We start from the raw sequence: 20,125 nt of genomic DNA on the forward strand, positions 1-20,125 counted from the left end.
TCGGTGCATACTCGGGGAGAACACTTTTATCTTGAAATTTAATGAAGGGGTCATCTTATAATGTTAACACCGATGTAAGCAAAATAAGATGCATAAAGGATAAACATCACATGCAATCAAAAATACGTGACATGATATGGCCATCATCAACTTGTGCTTTTGATTTCCATCTCCAAAGCATCGTTATGATCTCCATCGTCACCGGCTTGACACCTTGATCCCCATAGTAGCATCGTTGTGTCGAGGTCGTCACGCCAACTATTGCTTCTACAACTATCGCTAACGCATAGTGATAAAGTAAAGCAATTACATGGCGCTTGCACTTCATATAATAAAGAGACAACCCTAAGGCTCCTCCAGGTTGTCAATATTACAAAATATGATCATCTCATACATCAACATATATCCCGTCATGTCGGCGCTCTGGGAACGGGGGTCCCTAGACTTGCCTGCCTGCGGCCCATGGCGTGGCTCTGCCAGCAGCCCGGTACGACCCATCTTCATCAACAACCACTCAAGACCCTCGCGAGGGGCCAAGCCTCGCGAGGCGGACGACGCCAAGACCTTCTCAGGGGCAGCCTCACTAGGTAGCTCCAGAGGAGCGGAGATATCTATGCAAGGGGCACCTCGCGAGGTGCGCGTGACGTGAGCCGTGACGATCAAGGCCAGGCGGGCACCAGCGGGCGCAGAGTACCAGTTGCCTCTTTGGTGGTAAAGGGGCAAGCGCAGGCAATGAGTCCCGAGGCATCAGGTAAAGGTTTCCATATCGGTGCAACGAGACCAAGACCAGCAGGACGGCAGGATGGAGGTCACCACGGAGCCCACGACGGCGACACCACCAAAGCCTTTGGCAGGTGAAGACCACCTTTTGTCAGGATAACTTGTACTAGTTGTGTCCCTTCAAATTGGCCGTTGTGGGATCCCTTCCCACCTAATATTTGGGAAGAGGACTGGGGCCTCTATAAATAGGACTAGCCACCACCCTAGCAAGAGGATGGATCATTCAGACCATCCTCACACACCAGCTCACCGAGCTCAAGAACACCTCTCCTCAGGAGGCTGTTCATCCCTTGTACTTGTTCATCCTCAGCCTACAAGGCAATCCACCACACCACACTGGAGTAGGGTATTACACCACAACGGTGGCCAGAACCAGTATAAACCCTCGCGTCTCTTGTCCTTTGGGTTTGTCGAGTTAGGCCTTGAGCTCGTTGCGAGGGCGAGCTTGGGAGAGAGAGAGATCTTCATGTGCACCCCAGTGTTCGGACCTCAAGGGTTTGCCGGAACCCAGAATCTGACATTTGGCGCGCCAGGTAAGGGTGCACCGAAGCCTTTCTCCCGTCAGTCGACCCGTCGACACCCCGGGGTTCCAATGTCCGGCGACCCGAGGACCAACGCCGACCATTGGGCTACTTGGCCCGTCAGGCAGCACTGTCAGCCCAGGAAGACCTCAACCCCATACTCCAGGTGGCCCGCGCACTGCCGAACGCTGCAGGACGCGGGCGGCGCGGATCGGCGCCTTCCACCCTCACACCGCGACGCGTGCGGGACACCGCAAGATCCTCAAGCTATGTAGCGGCGAAGGCGCCACACACCCGACGGGAACAAGTAAACATGCGAGCCGCGCTCGTAGTGGCGCGGGAGCTGCTGCGGTGCCGGGTGATGGAGAGCGGCCGTGACACGTTGCTGGAACGGGTCGCTGAGCTGTTGGACGCTGCATCCAGGGGTACGCCGCCTTTCTTCTCCCTACTTACATCTCAAGTTGTGGCCAGATCGCACGGCGGGCCACGTCGAACCCGCGTGCTCCGAGGCGCACCAGGAGGGCTCATCGGCGCCAGCACGACCAACGGTGCCGAACATCTGGCCACGCCTGTGCTCCCCCCGGGTGGCGTAGGTACGGGCGTTGCTCCTCGCGATCCCAATGGGGCGCCACCCTACAGCCACAAGGGGGCGCGCTGCGCCCGGCGGCGTGGGGCGCAGGGTGTCTCGGCGGGGGTTCTGGAGCGGCGGCTCCGGAAGCCTATGTGCCCCGCATGGTGGATCAAGAGTACACACCGGAGGATGACCCCTGCTTGTTCCTCGAGCCAGACTTGGAAGAAGAGATGCTGGAAGTTGAGGCCTTCCATGAGCCGCCCAAGAGCCTCGCCGACCCCGCCAACGACAACAACCGCAGGGTACCACTGATATCTCAGGAGCAGGCCTACGCTTACCATGGGTCACAGGTCGACCAGGCCGCAGCAGCGGACGGTGACCCCAGCGCAGCAGCCCCGCTCCAACCGGGGGTAGCGCACTAGGGGGCGCGCGGGAGGGGTCTGAAGCAAGGTCCTCCCCCGTGTCACACGGAGCAAGGCACTGCCCGGAGGTAGGTCCTCTTCTCGGGAGGCGCCAGCGAGCCCTCCCCCGGCAGAGGGCTCGTGGTCGCCGAGGGCGCCGCCAGCGTCCCCTTTGCCCCTTGGCACCGTCCTGGTTTCCGGACGCCCAACGGTGGTCAAGGGCGGCGCAGGGCGGAGCCCTCGTCTGGCGATATGAAGCAAGGCTCACGCCTGTGAAGGTCTCCGCCCGTGACACTCTCAAGTAAAAATGAGTGGGGTTGTACATGCCCCAGAGTCTCCAGAGAGCCGCCCTTGGGCCTCGGGGGCTCCCGCCCACGTCCTAGTGGAAGCACCATGCTCCGCGCTGGCCGTCGACACTGTCCCCCAATGACTATGCTCACAGCCAGTGAAAGCACTTAACTCCGCGCTGGTGAGAAGACAAGAAGACTAGCTAGGTGCCGGACGCGGCCATTTGCTTTCAACCCCCTTTTCTGTAGCTCGATTTGTCGCTTTTTGGATTCGAACATGAAGTCATAATTTCGTTGGCAAGCATGGGGGGTGTTCTTTCTCGTTCGTGTTGATTTTCTGAGTTTTCCGGATTTCGTGCCTTGATTTGAGGCCCGCGCCTGCTACCCCTCCCCTTGCGAGCACCTCGCGAGCGGGGGCTGGGCGTGGTATGTGCACGCTGCACGCACATCTTGCCATGATCTGACACTCGCTTCTCGCGAGGCCCACTCGGGCGGACTAGCAGGCTCCTCTGAAGCCCAAAACCTCGCGAGCCCGCCAAGGGCTCCCCTCGGGAGAAATGCACATCGACAACTACAAGACCAGTATGAGGCCTGCCTGGACCGATGTAAGTTACATCAGCAAGCCCGCGGAAGAGCTTGTGGGCTCGCAAAGGCACGTTTCAAGTCTGGCTTAAGGAATAAAACAGCAGTATGATTACATGAGGGGCTTTCCCTCCCCCAAAATGCTCTTACACCTTGAGGGGCCATGCCCAAGCTTTTGTGCGCAGGTCCAAAGCAAATAAGTGCAGGCTCAATCGGACATGTCGCTCCCAGCATCTTCCGAATCGCTCCCGGACACGCTGCTGGCGCTGTCACTGGCATCGTCTTCACCGTCATCAACCGCGCCGCCTTCATCCGCCACGACCACCACCGCGTCGTCCTCGGAAGCAAAAGCCCTGACCAGAGCATCCACATTATCGTCCACCCAGCATGCCAGGTTGTCGCGAATGGCTCCGGGCACTGGGGCGATGGCGGCTTCGAAGTCGAAGTGAGGATTTATGTTCTGGAGATGACTGAAAACGTGAGAAAACGCGCGCCCGAGGAGGCCATGGCTCTTTTCTTCAACAAGCTCGTGAGCCCTCTCAGCCCGGTCCTCCAGGCACGTCACGATGTCGGTGAAGAAGCGGAGATGGCCAGCATAGTCTTCTGCATGAGGATGAGGAGCGTGTTCGTCACAGATGACGCCCAGTGCCTGGTTGGCCCTCGTCCTGAGGTCCCAGAGCATGGGAATGTGCTCGCGCAGTAACGTCTGCCGGCAGAGTGCCTCCTCCCTGCTCTGCTGCGCGAGGGACTCGGCATCGGTAACTCGCCGCTGAAGCGGGAGCACCTCAGCACGGGCGGAGGCCAACTCGACCTGGACAGAGATCAGGGCCGGCGCGGCGGCCTTCTCACGCTACTCCGCTTCATTCAGCCTTGACCTGATGGCGGCGGTTCTACCCTCAGCTTCGGCTTCCAAGAGCTTCAACTTCAGGTCGTATCTGTTGACAAGATCTTCACAGCCCTCCGCCACCCTGCGGTCAACCTCCTCCTGGATCCTGGCCTCGCGCGCACTTGTGGCGTCCTCCGCCTGGGCGACCTGGCGCTCCCTCGTCTCCAACCGTTCAAGCTCCAGGCTACAATCCGTGGCCTCCAGCACCAGCGCCTCCTCGTGCCTCAAGATCTCCTCCTCTTCAGAAGGTTCCCCCTTCATCGACGCCAAGGCATCCATGCGCGCCTCAACTTGCTGCTCCAGGGAGGCGTTCAGGGCCTGGAGCTCCTGCCTGCGCTTCTCTGCGACCTCGCGGCGGTGGTCAGCCTCCCTGGCCTGCTCCAAGGCTCGGGCCCTAGCCTCGCACGAGGTTGCAAGGGATGCCTCGGCCTTCACATTGGCGTGCTCATGCTGGAGGCGCCCGAGGTTGATGGACACCTTCAGCTGATGCCATTCATCCACCAGCCGAAGGCCCTCGGTTTCAAGGCGGGCGTCAACATCCATGAGCTCTTCCCCAAGCTGGCTCACTGCACCCATCGCCTCCCGGAAGAGCTCGTGACGGGCAGCACCCCGGTTGCGCGCAAGCTCGAACGCACGACCGGGTCCGTCCTCCACGCTAGAGGTCGTTGAAGAGGTTAGAAGTGGCTCGCCTCCTCCCATCAGGGGACTAGAGGCCGGCGCCTTTCCAGTCGCCCTTCGGGCCTCGGCGAGGGCTCGGAGGGGCGGAGGCTCGTTGCTCGAAGAAGAGGCCAGGGCCGAGGTCACCCAGCCACGGCCAATAACCAGAGGAGGAGCCCTTGGCACACCTTCCGCATCCCAGGCAGGACTGCGAAGGAGGGACGGCAAGAACGCGGGGTCAAGATGCCAGGCCGGCACGTCCATCTTTTCGGCCGACCTCGCGCCAAGCGCGGCAGGCTGGCATGAGGTGTTCAGGGTCAACGGAGGACTCGAGGCAGGAGAAGGTTGCTTCTCGGGAGATTTCATCGCCTTAGCAGAAGGGGCCCTGAGGAACCACGGTCAGGAGGGGAAGCAGCACTCAAGAAATTACAAAGATAAGGTACTCACTCGTCTATGGCAATGTACTTCCTCTGCTTCAATGGCCGGAAGGCATCGCCGCTGCAGCTTGGAGATCCCTTCCTCTTGCGGAGCGCGTCAAAGTTCGGTCGGAGCCGGCCGAAGCCCTAGGTGCGGTCACCAGCGCCGGGCCCGGCTGGTGTGGCTCCTGAGGAGGCGACCTCAGGAACGCTAGGCTGCGGGGAGTCCTCGGCTTCCGCTTCGTGGCGACCCGCCAGGGCCTCGAGGGCTTCAGCCTCAGGAGCAACGGACTGCGTCGTCCCCCAGGCCGCTTCCTCAAGACGGCTCTCCCGAGCCCCAGGAGACGGCGCTTCAGGAGCCCCGAGCGATGCCGGTTCCCCACCAGCAGCGCCGTCATCGTTTGACAGCGACCGCCCCCTTGCGCCCACTTCTGGGATGGGCACCACGCTGGCGGTGGGGAAGGGAGTCACGAAGACAGGGCTCTCGCGAGGCCCTTCAAGGCCAACCGGGCGTAATCCCCATTCGGCGAAGAGGGGCATCTGCCTCGTGAATTCCACCTTGTTTGAGCAGAAGTACAAGAGGCAGCCCTCCTCCAGCATGTTGGCTGGCGATGGGTTGCCCGTCAGGAGCTCAAGCATAGTTTGTTGCGCCTCAGGAGGAAGCCCAGGCTCGTGAAGCCTTATGCGGTCCTTGCTGCCGGACAAGGTCCACATTGGTCAAGAATGGCGCTGGATCGGAGCAATGCGGCGCCGGACGAACTCCTTCACCACCATGGGCGCCATCACGCCAGGATCCTTCAGCCTAGTCAGCCGGCGCCGGACATGGGCAAGACGCGGGTCAGCAAGCTTCTGGTGACCCCGGCCGGAGCTCGGAGCAGCTGGCACCGTCGGAAGCGAGAGCAGGGGGCTGAGCACGCCAGCGTCTATGAACACCCACCGCCTCCGGAACCCGCTCACAGATGGCGAGAGCTCGAAGTCAATCCCCGAGCCAGCCGTCGCAGCCACGGCCTGGAAGCTCAAGCATCCTGAGCGCTGCCGGGGGTCGGTCAGATGCAACGAGAAGAAATGGCGAAGTAAGGCCACGGAAGGAGCAATGCCCACCATGGCCTCGCAGACAAAGGCGAAGACAGCAAGAAGGATGATGGACTAGGTATCCAGGTGCAGCATATGGATCTGGTAGTGAGAAAGTACGCATTGAAGAAGGCGGAAAAGGGGGGAATCAGGCCAGCCCATAGGGTGTGAAGATGGATATGGACCTCGGTGGCTGTCCTGTCAACCGCAGCGCGGGATGTGGGCCAGGCCACTGTCTTCCCCCACTCATTGAAGTCGGCGGGAGCGCTGGGCGGACCTTGTCCATCGCCTCCTGGTTGAGCACCACCGACCGCTCGACGGCGGGCTCGAAGGCCGGCGGTGTTTCGGCTGGAGCTTGGGGCTTCTTCTTTCCCTTCTTCGTCCGGCTCGGCGCCATGGCGATGGAGAGGATGGGGTCCTGGTCAGATTGGAGGAGGAAACCGCTGTTTTTGGGAAGGTCGAGTTGGAGAGTGCGCCGCGAACAATGAAGGTGGAGCAGTGTAGGCCGCGGGGGCCGCCTAGCCAGGCAGATATCAAGGCTGCATGGGGAAGCGGAGGCGCCCACGTCCTGTCAATTGCCACGCGTCAACCAAGGCCGCAGGCGGTTGGGGCCCGCGGCGCTCTGCACTTGCCCTTTGGCTTTGCCTCGAAGCCAAGCCCAAGCGCGCCTTGGGCCCGGGGGCTACTGTCGGCGTTCTGGGAACGGGGGTCCCCAGACTTGCCTGCCTGCGGCCCACAGCATGGCTCTGCCAGCGGCCCGGTACGGCCCATCTTCATCAACAACCACTCAAGACCCTCGCGTGGGGTAATACGTCTCCAACGTATCTATAATTTCTGATTGTTCCATGCTATATTTTATTCTGTTTTGGATGTTTAATGGGCTTTATTATACACTTCTATATCATTTTTAGGACTAACCTATTAACCGGAGGCTCAGCCCAAATTGTTGTTTTATGCCTATTTCAATGTTTCGCAGAAAAAGAATATCAAACGGAGTCCAAACGGAGTGTAACCTTCGGGAACGTGATTTTTGGAACGAACGTGATCCAGAGGACTTGAACCCTACGTTAAGAAAGCAATCAGGAGAGCACGAGGTAGGGGGGCGCGCCTACCCCGCTGGGCGTGCCCTCCACCCTCATGGGTCCCATGTTGCTCCACCGACGTACTTCTTCCTCCTATATATACCTACGTATCCCCAAACCAACAGAAGCATCCACGAAAACCTAATTCCACCGCCGCAACCTTCTGTACCCGTGAGATCCCATCTTGGGGCCTATTCTGGCGTCCTACCGGAGGGGGCATTGATCACGGAGGGCTTCTACATCAACACCATAGCCTCTCCGATGATGTGTGAGTAGTTTACCTCAGACCTTCGGGTCCATAGTTATTAGCTAGATGGCTTCTTCTCTCTCTTTGGATCTCAATACCATGTTCTCCTCGATTCTCGTGGAGATCTATTCGATGTAATCTTCTTTTGCGGTGTGTTTGTTGAGACCAATGAATTGTGGGTTTATGATCAAGTTTATCTATGAACAATATTTGAATCTTCTCTGAACTCTTTTATGTATGATTGGTTATCTTTGCAAGTCTCTTCGAATTATCAGTTTGGTTTGGCCTACTAGATTGATTTTCTTGCAATGGGAGAAGTGCTTAGCTTTGGGTTCAATCTTGCGGTGTCCTTTCCCAATGACAGCAGGGGTAGCAAGGCACGTATTGTATTGTTGCCATCGAGGATAACAAGATGGGGTTTATATCATAGTGCATGAGTTTATCCCTCTACATCATGTCATCTTACTTAAAGCATTACTCCGTTCTTATGAACTTAATACTCTAGATGCATGCTGGATAGTGGTCGATGTGTGGAGTAATAGTAGTAGATGCAGGCAGGATTCGGTCTACTTGTCTCGGACGTGATGCCTATATACATGATCATACCTAGATATTCTCATAACTATGCTCAATTCTATCAATTGCTCAACAGTAATTTGTTCACCCACCGTAATACTTATGCTCTTGAGAGAAGCCACTAGTGAAACCTATGGTCCCCCGGGTCTATTTTCCATCATATTAATCTTCCAACACTTAGCTATTTCTGGCGCCGTTTATTTTGCTTTATTTTACTTTGCATCTTTATCATAAAATACCAAAAATATTATCTTATCATATCTATCAGATCTCACTCTCGTAAGTGACCGTTGAGGGATTGACAACCCCTTTATCGCGTTGGTTGCGAGGTTCTTGTTTGTTTGCGTAGGTGTGAGGGACTCGTGCGTGGTCTCCTACTGGATTGATATCTTGGTTCTCAAAACCTGCGGGAAATACTTACGCTACTTTACTACATCACCCTTTCCTCTTCAAGGGAAAACCAACGCAGTGCTCAAGAGGTAGCATGGGGCCAAGCCTCGCGAGGCGGACGATGCCAAGACCTCCTCAGGGGCAGCCTCACTAGGCTGGCTCCCGAGGAGCGGAGATATCTATGCAAGGGGGCACCTCGCGAGGTGCGCGTGACATGAGCCATGACGATCAAGGCCAGGCGGGTGCCAGCGGGCGCAGAGTACCAGTTGCCTCTTTGGTGCTAAAGGGGCAAGCACAGGCGAGGAGTCCCGAGGCATCAGGCAAATGTTTCCATATCAGTGCAACGAGACTAAGACCAGCAGGACGGCAGGACGGAGATCACCACGGAGCCCACGACGGCGTCACCACTAGAGCCTTTGGCAGGCGAAGACCACCTTTTGTCAGGATAACTTGTACTAGTTGTCTCCCTTCAAATTGGCCGTTGTGGGATCCCTTCCCGCCTAATTTTGGGAAGAGGACCGGGGCCTCTATAAATAGGACTAGCCACCACCCTAGCAAGAGGACGGATCATTCAGACCATCCTCACACACCAGCTCATCGAGCTCAAGAACACCTCTCCTCAGGAGGCTGTTCATCCCTTGTACTAGTTCATCCTCGGCCTACAAGGCAATCCACCACACCACACTGGAGTAGGGTATTACACCACAATGGTGGCCCGAACCAGTATAAACCCTCGCGTCTCTTGTCCTTTGGGTTCGTCGAGTTAGGCCTTGAGATCATTGCGAGGGCGAGCTTGGGAGAGAGAGATCTCCATGCACACCCCAGTGTTCGAACCTCAAGGGTTTGCCGGAACCCAGAATCTGACACATCATATCTTGACCATATCACATCACAACATGCCCTGCAAAAACAAGTTAGACGTCCTCTACTTTGTTGTTGCAAGCTTTACGTGGCTTCTACAGGCTTCTAGCAAGAACCATTCTTAACTACGCAAAAACCACAACGGTGATCCATCAAGTTTATTGCTTTAACCTTCTTCAAGGACCGGCCGCAGTCAAATTCGATTCAACTAAAGTAGGAGAAACAGACACCAGCCAGCCATCTTTTATGCAAAACTAGTTGCATGTCAGTCGGTGGAACCGGTCTCATGTGCGTGGACATGTAAGGTTGGTCCGAGCCGCTTCATCCCACAATACCACCGAATCAAAATAATACGTTGGCGGTAAGAAGTATGACTATCACCGCCCACAACTCTTTGTGTTCTACTCGTGCATATCATCTACGCATAGACCTGGCTCGGATGCCACTTTTGGGAAACGTTGCATGGAAAACAAAAAAAATCTACGCACACGCAAGATCTATCAAGGAGATGCATAGCAATGAGAGGCGAGAGTGTGTCTATGTACCCTCGTATACTGTAAGAAAAAGCGTTTGACAACACGGTTGATGTAGTCGAACTTCTTCGTGTTCCAACCGATCAAGCACCGAACGTACGGCACCTCCGCGTTCAACACACGTTCTGCTCGATGACATCCTCTGCCTTCTTGATCCAGCAAGACGGCAAGGTAGTGGATGAGTTCCAGAAGCACGATGGCGTGGTGACGGTGATGGTGAAGCTATCTCCGCAGGGCTTCGCCTAAGCACTACGAAAATATGACCGGGGGTGTAAACGGTGGAGGAGGGCGCCACACATGGCTAATAAATTGTTCTGGGTGTGCTCGGCACCCCCCTCCCACATATATATAGGTAGGGGGAGGAGGGAGCAGCCAGGAGGGCACCCCAAGTAGGCCGAATCCTACTTGGGGTCCCTTCCCAAGTGCCCCCGCCCCTTCCTTATTCGTCGGAGGGGGAAAGGAAAGAGGGAAGGAAGGAGGATGTCGAAACACCCCTTTCTTTTCCCCCACTTGGGCGGCTGCCATGGGGGGTGCACCAGCCCCATGTTGGCTGGTGTGCTCCCCTCTTGTGCCCAATAGGCCCACTATTCTCCCGGGGGTGTTCGGTACTCCCTCCGGTACTCCCATGACTATCTGCTACACTCTGAAACACTTCCGGTGTCTGAATACCATCGTCCTATATATCAATCTTTACCTCTCGACCAATTTGAGACTCCTCGTCATGTATGTGATCTCACCCGGGACTCCAAACAACATTAGGTCACCAAATCATATAACTCATATAACACTATATCGTCAACGAACGTTAAGCGTGCGGACCCTACGGGTTCGAGAACTATGTAGACATGACCGAGACACCTCTCTGGTCAATAACCAACAACAGAACCTAGATGCCCATATTGGCTCCTACATATTCTACGAAGATCTTTATCAATCGAACTGTTATAACAACATACGTAATTCCCTTTGTCCATCGATATGTTACTTGCCCGATATTTGATCGTCGTTATCTTCATACCTAGTTCAATCTCATTACCGGAAAGTCTCTTTACTCGTTTTGTAATACATTATCTTGTAACTAACTCATTAGTCACTGTGCTTGCAAGGCTTCTTATGATGTGTATTATCGAGAGGGCCGAGAGATACCTCTCCGATACTCGGAGTGACAAATCCTAATCTCGATCTATGCCAACTCAACAAACACCTTTGGAGATACCTGTAGAAAATCTTTATGATCACCCAGTTATGTTGTGACATTTGATAGCACACAAGGAATTCCTCCGGTATTCGGGAGTTGCATAATCTCATAGTCGAACGAATGTGTATTTGACATTGAGAAAGCAATAGCAATAAACTGAACCATCAATATGCTAAGCTAATGGATGGTTCTTGTCCATCACATCATTCTCCTAATGATGTGATCCCGTTATCAAATGACAACACATATCTATGGTTAGGAAACCTTAACCATCTTTGATCAACGAGCTAGTCTAGTAGAGGCTTACTAGGGACACGGTATTTGTTTATGCATTCACGCATGTATTTAAGTTTCCGATCAATACAATTCTAGCATGAATTATAAACCTTAATCATGAAAAAGGAAAAATAAAATAACAACTTTATTATTGCCTCTAGGGCATATTTCCTTCACTTGGAGTGTCTCGAAGGTCTCGATGTAGATCACATTGAGGCCAACGCCCCCGTCGATGGGAGTCTTGGTGACAACGGCATTGCTGATGGTGGGGGTGCACAACATGGGAAGCGCACCGGCAGCGGCCGTGCACCTGAGGTGATCCTTGGAGTCGAAGGTGATGGCGTACTGCGACCACTTGAGGGGCTACGTGGCCTCATGCTTCGGGAGGGCAGCATTCACCTCACGGGGGAACTGCTTGAAGAGGCGATTGGACGCGGGGGCCTGGGCTCCTCCAAGGATGCAGGCCACCGCTCAAGGCTCCTGGTATCCCCCAGGCACCTTGTCCTACTGATTGACGTCGTTCCTCCTGGGCGGCGGCAGTAGCGGAGGAAGGGCAGCGTTGGCCTGAGGGTGCGCCTCGCGAGGCTGATCACGCCAGCCCTGGCGGGGGTTGCCGTTGTCGTTGTGGTTGTCTCATCGGTCGTCGCCGTCATGGCCGCTGTGGTCCAGGCAACGTCCCAAGCGCTGGCCACGAAGTGACTTGAGCTCCTGGCAGTCCTCAGTGTTGTCGGTGCGCATGTTGTGGTAGACACAGAATGGGTAGTTGTCCTTTTCGGGCCCGTCGCGGTCGCGGCCGCGCTTCTGCTCGGGCTTCGCCGCCAGCATGGCGGAGCCTTTGCGCTTGACCTCCTTGCCCTTGGTCTTGTTGTCGTCGGGGTCGTTGTGGATGAAGAGGCGGCCTTCCTCGGCCTTGGCACACTTGTCGATGAGGTTGAGCAGCTCCAGCGCTGAGCTCAAATCGTCATTAATGGCAAGCTTCTCACGCATCTTGATGTCCGTGATGCCGTTGGAGCACACCAAGATGATGGCCTCATCAGAAGAGCGCGGGATCTTGTGGCGCACCTGGCTGAAACACTAGATGTATTTGTGGAGGGTCTCGCCAGGGCGCTACCGTAGATTGTTGACCATGAGGGGGACGTCATGTGTGCCCTTGAAGTTAGCGATGAACTGCTCACAGAGCTTGCTCCATGAAGAAATGGACTCCTCGGGCAGGTTCATGAGCCAGGAGCGCGTGCCGTCATTGAGGGTCATGGGGAACCAGTTCGCCATGACCTTGTCGTCACCATTCGCCGCCTCGATGCTCAGCACATGGAGCTGAAGGAACTCTGTGGGGTCAGGAGTGCCGTCGTAACGCGGGGGTAGCTCTGGCTTGAACTTGACGGGCCAGACCAACCGGCGCATGTCACGGATGAAGGCCCGACAGCCCACACTATTCAAGGGAATGCCGCGCGCGAGGGCGACACGACTTTGGCGCCCTGCCGCCGCGACCTCTTGGATGATTCGGTCTTGGCGTTTACGTTGTTACTCGAGGAGCACGCACGCGTCAGGCTGCGCGCGATGGACAATCTGGCAGCTGGCCTCATCCCAGGCCGGCGGGGGTGCTCCACGAGGTGGGTCGCATGGGCGCGTGTCACGCCGGGGTTCGGCGAGGTCGCTGTGCAGGGGAGGAGGCGGAGGTGCGCCGTGTGCCACGTCCCCAGCGCGGGATTGCGGAGGGCGGACCGAGTGAGAGGGCGTCGGGGCATCTCCGGCGCTGTTGATGAGCTTGATGATGCGGCCAAGCCAGGCGTCGGCCAGGCGATAGCGAAGCAGCTCACGCGCCATGAGCAGTGCGGCATGCGCGTTCGGCGGCCCATGACGAGCAAGGGAGGAAGAGGCCTTAGCGGTGCAGCTGTCCTGCTGCATGGAGGAGTCCTGCTACTCGTGGGCGGCAGGGTCAGTGGCAGTGCCAGCCGCGGCTCTGGCAGAGTGGTGGCAACCGTCACGGCCCGTAGGCGTTGTCTGGGCGACGCGAGCCGCTCGACGCTCAGCATGCACATGGCGAGTATCAGCCATGGAGTTGGTGAAGTGGAAGTCAGAGCTGAGCGGAAGAACGGCACTGCGCCCCTACCCGGCGCGCCAAATGTCGGAATCGGGGTGTTGGGGACCCAAGAGATTCGAACTCTCGGGTGCGCTTGTTCTTGATGCCCTACACCTTTCTACTACAACCACGATGAGGCTACGGTGAGCGCAAGCGAGCGGGAGCAGCTAGGGACACAGCAGTTACCCAGGTTCGGGCCACCTTGCGGAGTAAAACCCTACTTCATCTCGGTTTGTGGATTGCTCTCGAGGAGAAGATAAGGGTTCAAGTGCATGAGGGCTCGAATGGTCGACCTCCTCTACAGCTGCTCCCTACCCCTATCTTATACTCACATTAGTCCTCTTTCCCCGAAAACCTTGGCGGGAAGGGTTGCCACACAATGGTAGCCTGAAGGGGGACAGGAGCACAGTCTATCCTAACAAAAGGTGGTCTTTGTCTGCAAAGCTTGTGTCCATGATGCACCGGTGGGCTCAGGGATGACCTCCGTCCTGGCGCGCCCGTCATCTTGGTCTTCTAGCAATGATTAGGCAACTTTTGGGGATTGCTTTGCAAACTAGTTGTTGGCCTTGCTCCCTTAGCATAAAAGAGTAAAGCCTCTTCATCCGCTCCTGCTGGCGAGCCTCTGGCGTTGTTCGTCGTCGCACGCATCACCCACGCGAAGACTCAGGGCCGCGCGACCTGGAGGCAGTTCTTGACTTGCTCGCCTCCGCGAGGGGCCTCATGAGGCTCCTGGTGACACCTCCGATCCACCTGGGGCGCCTGCTGACATATGCCCTCGTGAGGCAAGGGCCTCGTGGTGCTTCTTGCTCGCAAAGCTGGGCCCAAGATATGCATCGCGCCTTTGGCCACAGGCAGACGGGCCTGGGTACCCCAGTCCCATGGGCTCGATAGTTTCCATTACGCGTCAAGGTATATGCTCCCTGGATTAATAAAGTCATTGATCATGCCATATGAACACTATATCTTGCAAAGGCCAGTCACAAAAGCTTCATTCTACTAGTGCGTGACACAGTAAAAGCCATGGAAGAATTTTCATCGAGAAAACCATCATCGTCCCTTAATGATTATCACCAAACTTTCGATGGTTCTCAGCTTCCTCAGTGTGTTCGAATGCCCACCTCTCAGCCGCCATCTCATTTGGAAGTCAGCATGCAAACACAACAGTGGATTATGACACATTGCTGATGATCGGCGTGAAAAGAGCATCTAGCAAATGAGATAAATCTCATTAACAATGGCACCAGGCTGGTTCATCTGATAACCGATGATAATAAGACAAGGCTCCGGAAGTTAGTTCGCTAGTTCTTCACTGAAAAGCAACTCCTGAATGTGAACCTCCAAGAGCTCTATGACTATATCGACAAAGGCTTCAGTGTGAATGATTTCTAGGAGCGAAGCACTCCGCCTCTACTAGCTCAAGAGCTTCCCACCGATACTCTTCACTTGCAGATTCGCAAATTGCTCGAAGAATCTAAAGCCACCTCACCCATAGTCAAACCTACCAAAGGCAATTTGTTGTCAAATGTTCCTCCGTTGGCTGATCCCAATGCACCAAGTTCATCTGTCCAGCAACATGTCCCTTTGCCTGACGAAAATCCCGTTGCTTCTAAAGCTGAAGAAATCAAGTCACCTCTGAAGATGATGTCACTTTGAATAGTTTGTCTGGAAATGCCTTGGAGTGATCTTTGCCTTGTTTCTTGACTCATGGTATTCGTCACCTTTTTGCCACTTGTTAACAAAAAGGGTTAGAATTACATCGAGTTCGATAGATTTGCTTTTTGGTGTTTATTTGAATTGGTTTTCTCTCGAGTTTACAATTGTTATTTCATGTTTATCTGTACCATGTTGTAAAACTCTTAGTAACTTCTATGATGTAATGTTAAGAACCCCCCCTGCGACATCTATTCTCTCGAAGTATCTATTTGGCAGGTGGTTTCTTTATCAGAAATTACGAAAGGTTGCACTTTGCTATCAATGGATTTTATCTCATCGGTGAAAATTATTATATCGAATTAATGAAATTTCCTCCATATACTCTAGTTATTGCAGGAGTATCTTATCATAAAATTAAATTTCTTGCATACGCTCAAGGGGAGTATATTCCATCTTCGAGAACAGTAACACTTTATCACTCTCACTATGTTTCTTATTGCATATCTTTCTCTCTTTGATGATTATCTGTTTTATCAACAATTGTTCAAAAGGGCAAAGATTGTTGGTGCAAAGATTTGCCTCCTTATGTTTTGAAGATTGTTGACATAAATAGTAAGGGACTAATGTGTCTGCTACTGCACATAGAGTAGTAGGTCCCTAACGTCTTAAGGACTTTGATATAAATTCCAAAGGCAATACCTGCATGGCAGTGACTATTATCTACGAAGGTTATGCTATGGAGAGTGACCCCTAAAAATAGTTGATGAAAAGCAATTGGTTCGATGGCATCTGAAGGAAGTGACTGCAGCCGAAAGAAGTCAAAGACGAAGTGAAGACGTATTATTCTTTTCGTTGTTCCTCTTTTGTTTCATTCAGTCATAGGACCACCATACTATTGAGAGGGGTATAGTGTTCGAAGCTTTGATTCTCTGATGCTAAACTCAATCCTATGAAAATTGTGACAGAAATACCTTTGTGTTCCGAGCAAATACTTTACAGCAAGAGACTGTGAACTTCTTCGCTGCGAGAGATTTGTCTGTGACCGAAGACTTATAATTACTTGTTCCTCAAGTAATGTTACTGTTGCTTTCAAATCCGACCGTTGTAAATGTGTCGGTTGGCCATTAGCTGGACCGCGTGTCCAAAATAGTCATTTCCCATGTGGGAAGGCTACGGCTATAAATAGCTGCCCCACGCCAGCTTTGTCCAGTGGCTACTCCGTTTGATTCTAAGAAGATTGTTGAGAAACCCCCTCTCTAGAGTGATTTGAGTTTAAAATCCACTGAGAGAAAAACCCCAGAGCCAAAAAATTCGATAGTGGTTTAGCATCACTCGATAAGTCTAGTACGCGTCACCTGAGAGTTGCAAACTCTCTACACGGTTAGGTATCAATTTCTTCAGAGACCAAGAGTAATTATGGTTCTCCAAGAAGAAATCTGTAAAGGTTCGGAGATCACCTCAAGTATCTAACATGAGTAACTGGCATTGGTTGACGAACCAATTGTCGAGGAGAATAGGGCGAAGAGAGTTTATCTTCTGTGTTCAATCACAACCCCTCCAACCAGACGTAGTCCTTATGCAGAAAGATGAACTGGTCTACCAAATTCTCTATCGCTATCGAGCATCACTAGTTACTCCTTAGCACCTTATCATTCGAATTGCTTTGCATGAATGAATTCAACCATGTGATTATCATGGATGGCTGCACTTAGTTCTAGTTTGTTAGTTCACTTTCACTCATTGCAATTTGTTATCGTTTGTTCTGCTGCTGGATTCCAAGAGTTTTGAAGTGCTTAAGATGGTGCGTAAACATACTTGGGAGAAGGTCATGCTTGTTGGTCTTCCATGCGTCCACAAGGACGAGATTACCGCAATGTGGTCGTGGTTGTACGTTGACTTTGCTTGAGTTGCCGATATTAAAAGGCAGTCAGATTTTGTCCGATGAGCAGGCCAGTCATGGAGTTTGATCATGTAGTATATTCTAAATATACTTAGTTATTTCATCTCGTAATTTCTCCGCTGCCTACTGCTGAACCGATTTGGGTTTGTGCCAATGGATAATAGCTTGCATACCTATGGCAGGATACCACCATCATTTTGCACAACATGCACAGCAGTGCGGCAGTTCCCGTAGACCCATTGTCCAGCATTGGGATCGGCCTTACGGACTGGCAGGGCATGAATACATATGATGATGCCATCATGAGACTGAAGAAGATATAAATTGCGGATCTACCTAGAAAGTCCACAATTACGATGATTACTATCTCATCGCGGTGTTCAACATAAGGATTGCCATCAATAGAATGGCCCTAGCGGCAGAGGCAGGCACATGTTGGCCATGACAGATTTGTTCCTGTGCGAGTTTGAAGATGTCGTGTGCCATGAAGGCCGCATCTTCACAGTGACAAACCAGGGGACTTGTTTCATCTGGGTGCCATCCTACGGTAAGGGACATGACAAACGGAATGCACTAATCATCATTTGCATCCCTAACAGTAATCCGTTATTTTGCAGGGACCAGACATTCCCCGATCAAAATCAGATCGCCGATCCTAGATGTGTATGTGCATCCGCCATTCGGTCTAACCTGGAACCTTGTAGCTGACTTTAGCAATTTGGGATCAACTATCATAGCAGTCATTACCCATGGTACCCTTGATGGGCAACAAGGTGCCACGATGTACCATGATCGGACCCTCACCATGTACCTAGGTATTTCATTCCCTCATTGTTGTGTGCTAGAGTATTAGTAGTACTTGTTACTAATTATTTTCTTGACTGGGACTGGAACCAAGAGGACTTGTTTATTACTAGTACAATTTAATAGTATTAGATTTTTTAACCCTCTCGCCTTCTCTTTCATTGTACTAGTAGTACTACTACTTTGGATCCATAGTAGTGTGTCGCAGGGATCGGCAGGAGTAGTACTTTTGACCTAGGAGGACGTGTATAGCTTGGCTCTTGAACCCACTCCCACCATTTATGTTTTTCCATGTCTTATCTCCACCATGTAGGCAGAAGTGGCTGTATATAATAAGTCGGTTATTGTACTTCCTCTATAGTATTATAGTAGACTACTTGATGCACAATATTACTCGCGCCATATCTGAGCACAACATTATCCTGCATGAACCTTGACCATTTAAGTCACCATGTGTCCAGATCTGAGATGCCATGTGTACCAGATGAACGGCTCTGAGTTCGACCATAGTGATGATATGTGGGAGCCGAGGAACACTCTTTGAGAGTGCTCGCTTTTCACTGGGGATAGCTACACCATTGTGAAACAGAAGCCACCTTTCGTGCATAACACCGAAGGCCTTCCGTTCATGAAGCATGGTTGTGTCTTCAGTGCGCACCGCCGGATGAACAACATGTTGGCACACTTTGTGCCTGATTTATGTCGATTTAGCTTGGATGAGTCTCCATCGTGTGGAACCAGACTAGAAAGCTACGACAATGATTCCCATTGCCCACTACTATGGATCATGCCATCTATGAAGAACACGTGGGACTGGAACCACGAGGTTGACATGGATCCCATCTATAACTTGTAAGTGGAGTGTGTTAAATTGTGAATGGTAGTGCTATAAATCTATGTAGAGTACTCATGCATGAATTTATCACATGAAGTGGAGATGAACTTGTGTGGCATGTTGGCATTTGTCCTTTAGAACTTACTAGTAAAAGTGTTATGTGTACGTGCAACTTGTGTGGTTGTTGCATGGGCTCCAACATGTTGTGTGAGAAACAAGGTGGCACAGCTTTGGCTATAGGTGACGTGGAAGCTTCATACAGTAGCGGTCGTTCGCTATAGTACTACTAGTACGACTACTCATACTCCTATAAACCTTGCGCTTGGCTCTTCGCCTCTTCGAGAGGTCCAACAATCATGGTACTATAGTATATGCTTCTGGTGATTTGACCCCGAATGAACTATTGCACATCCATCATGTGGGCGAGGGCGAGGGAGAGCGCGCTGTAGTCAAAAGCTTCTCATCGTCCTGCGAGCCACGACATGCGCAGGCGAGAGAGAGGGTGTAGGCATAGTAAACAATCTTCTCCTCGGCCTGCCAACCACCGCACGCGTGGGCGAGGGAGCGGGCATAGTAAGCAAGCTTCTCCTCGTTCTACGAATTGATGGGACACAGTAGTACTAGTACTCCATATTGCCTCCTTTACGGTTAATATGGCTTAATTTGAAATGAGATAAATACACCGGAGGTCACTGTATTTGTAACAAAACGGCCACTGGACTTCATAATACACTCATTGCGGCCACTATATACGTTTTTCGGTGATTATACGGTCACTAGCTTACCGTAGAGCATCATATTGCACTCTGTTGACTGGTTCAATTGGCACGTGGTTTGTGGGTCCCACCTGTCAGTTCGCAGAGAAAAGAAATAAGTTAAACAAAACTTTACACACACACACACACACGATAGGAGCCCAACCCTTGTGCGTGAACCTCCCTAGTTGTGTATGTGTGTGCATGCATGTGTAGGTTGAGCACTTGAGCGTGAGCGTGTGTGTTGCGTCGTGTGTTGTGTGGCGCATGGATGCATGAGTGTTGTGTGTGTGCATGTGTACGTATGAGTGTTGCATGCATGCATGCATGAGTGTTCTAGTACCTCCCATTCGCATGTTCATATTTCAAGCTTCGTTAAATTTTGCATGCAAGAATTAAGAGAAAACTCATCGATGAATGTAAAGTTATGGTCATTTGTTGTTCATGCATGCATGCATGCATTGGCCGAAATTAATACGTTGGTAAACACAGTTTCATGAGGAAGCTGAGCCCATTAAGTGAGTACTTTTGCAAAGTAGTACAACAAAAATTTCATCATCTATACTACTCTGGAATTTTTGAATTGAGATGTATAAAACGGAAGGAGGGAGTAGGTACTATGTAATTGGCGCTGGGAGCCTTGCCCAATTGTTCTTGTTGTTGGACAGGATGAGAGTAGAGTCATAAATAGATAGAAATCTTGGTGTTGCATTATTCCCCATTGGCCAAAGAAAAGAATTCAACTAGTCTTCACAACGAAGTG

Source organism: Triticum aestivum, chromosome 7D, assembly GCF_018294505.1.
Source record: "Triticum aestivum cultivar Chinese Spring chromosome 7D, IWGSC CS RefSeq v2.1, whole genome shotgun sequence".
NCBI lineage: Eukaryota > Viridiplantae > Streptophyta > Magnoliopsida > Poales > Poaceae > Triticum > Triticum aestivum.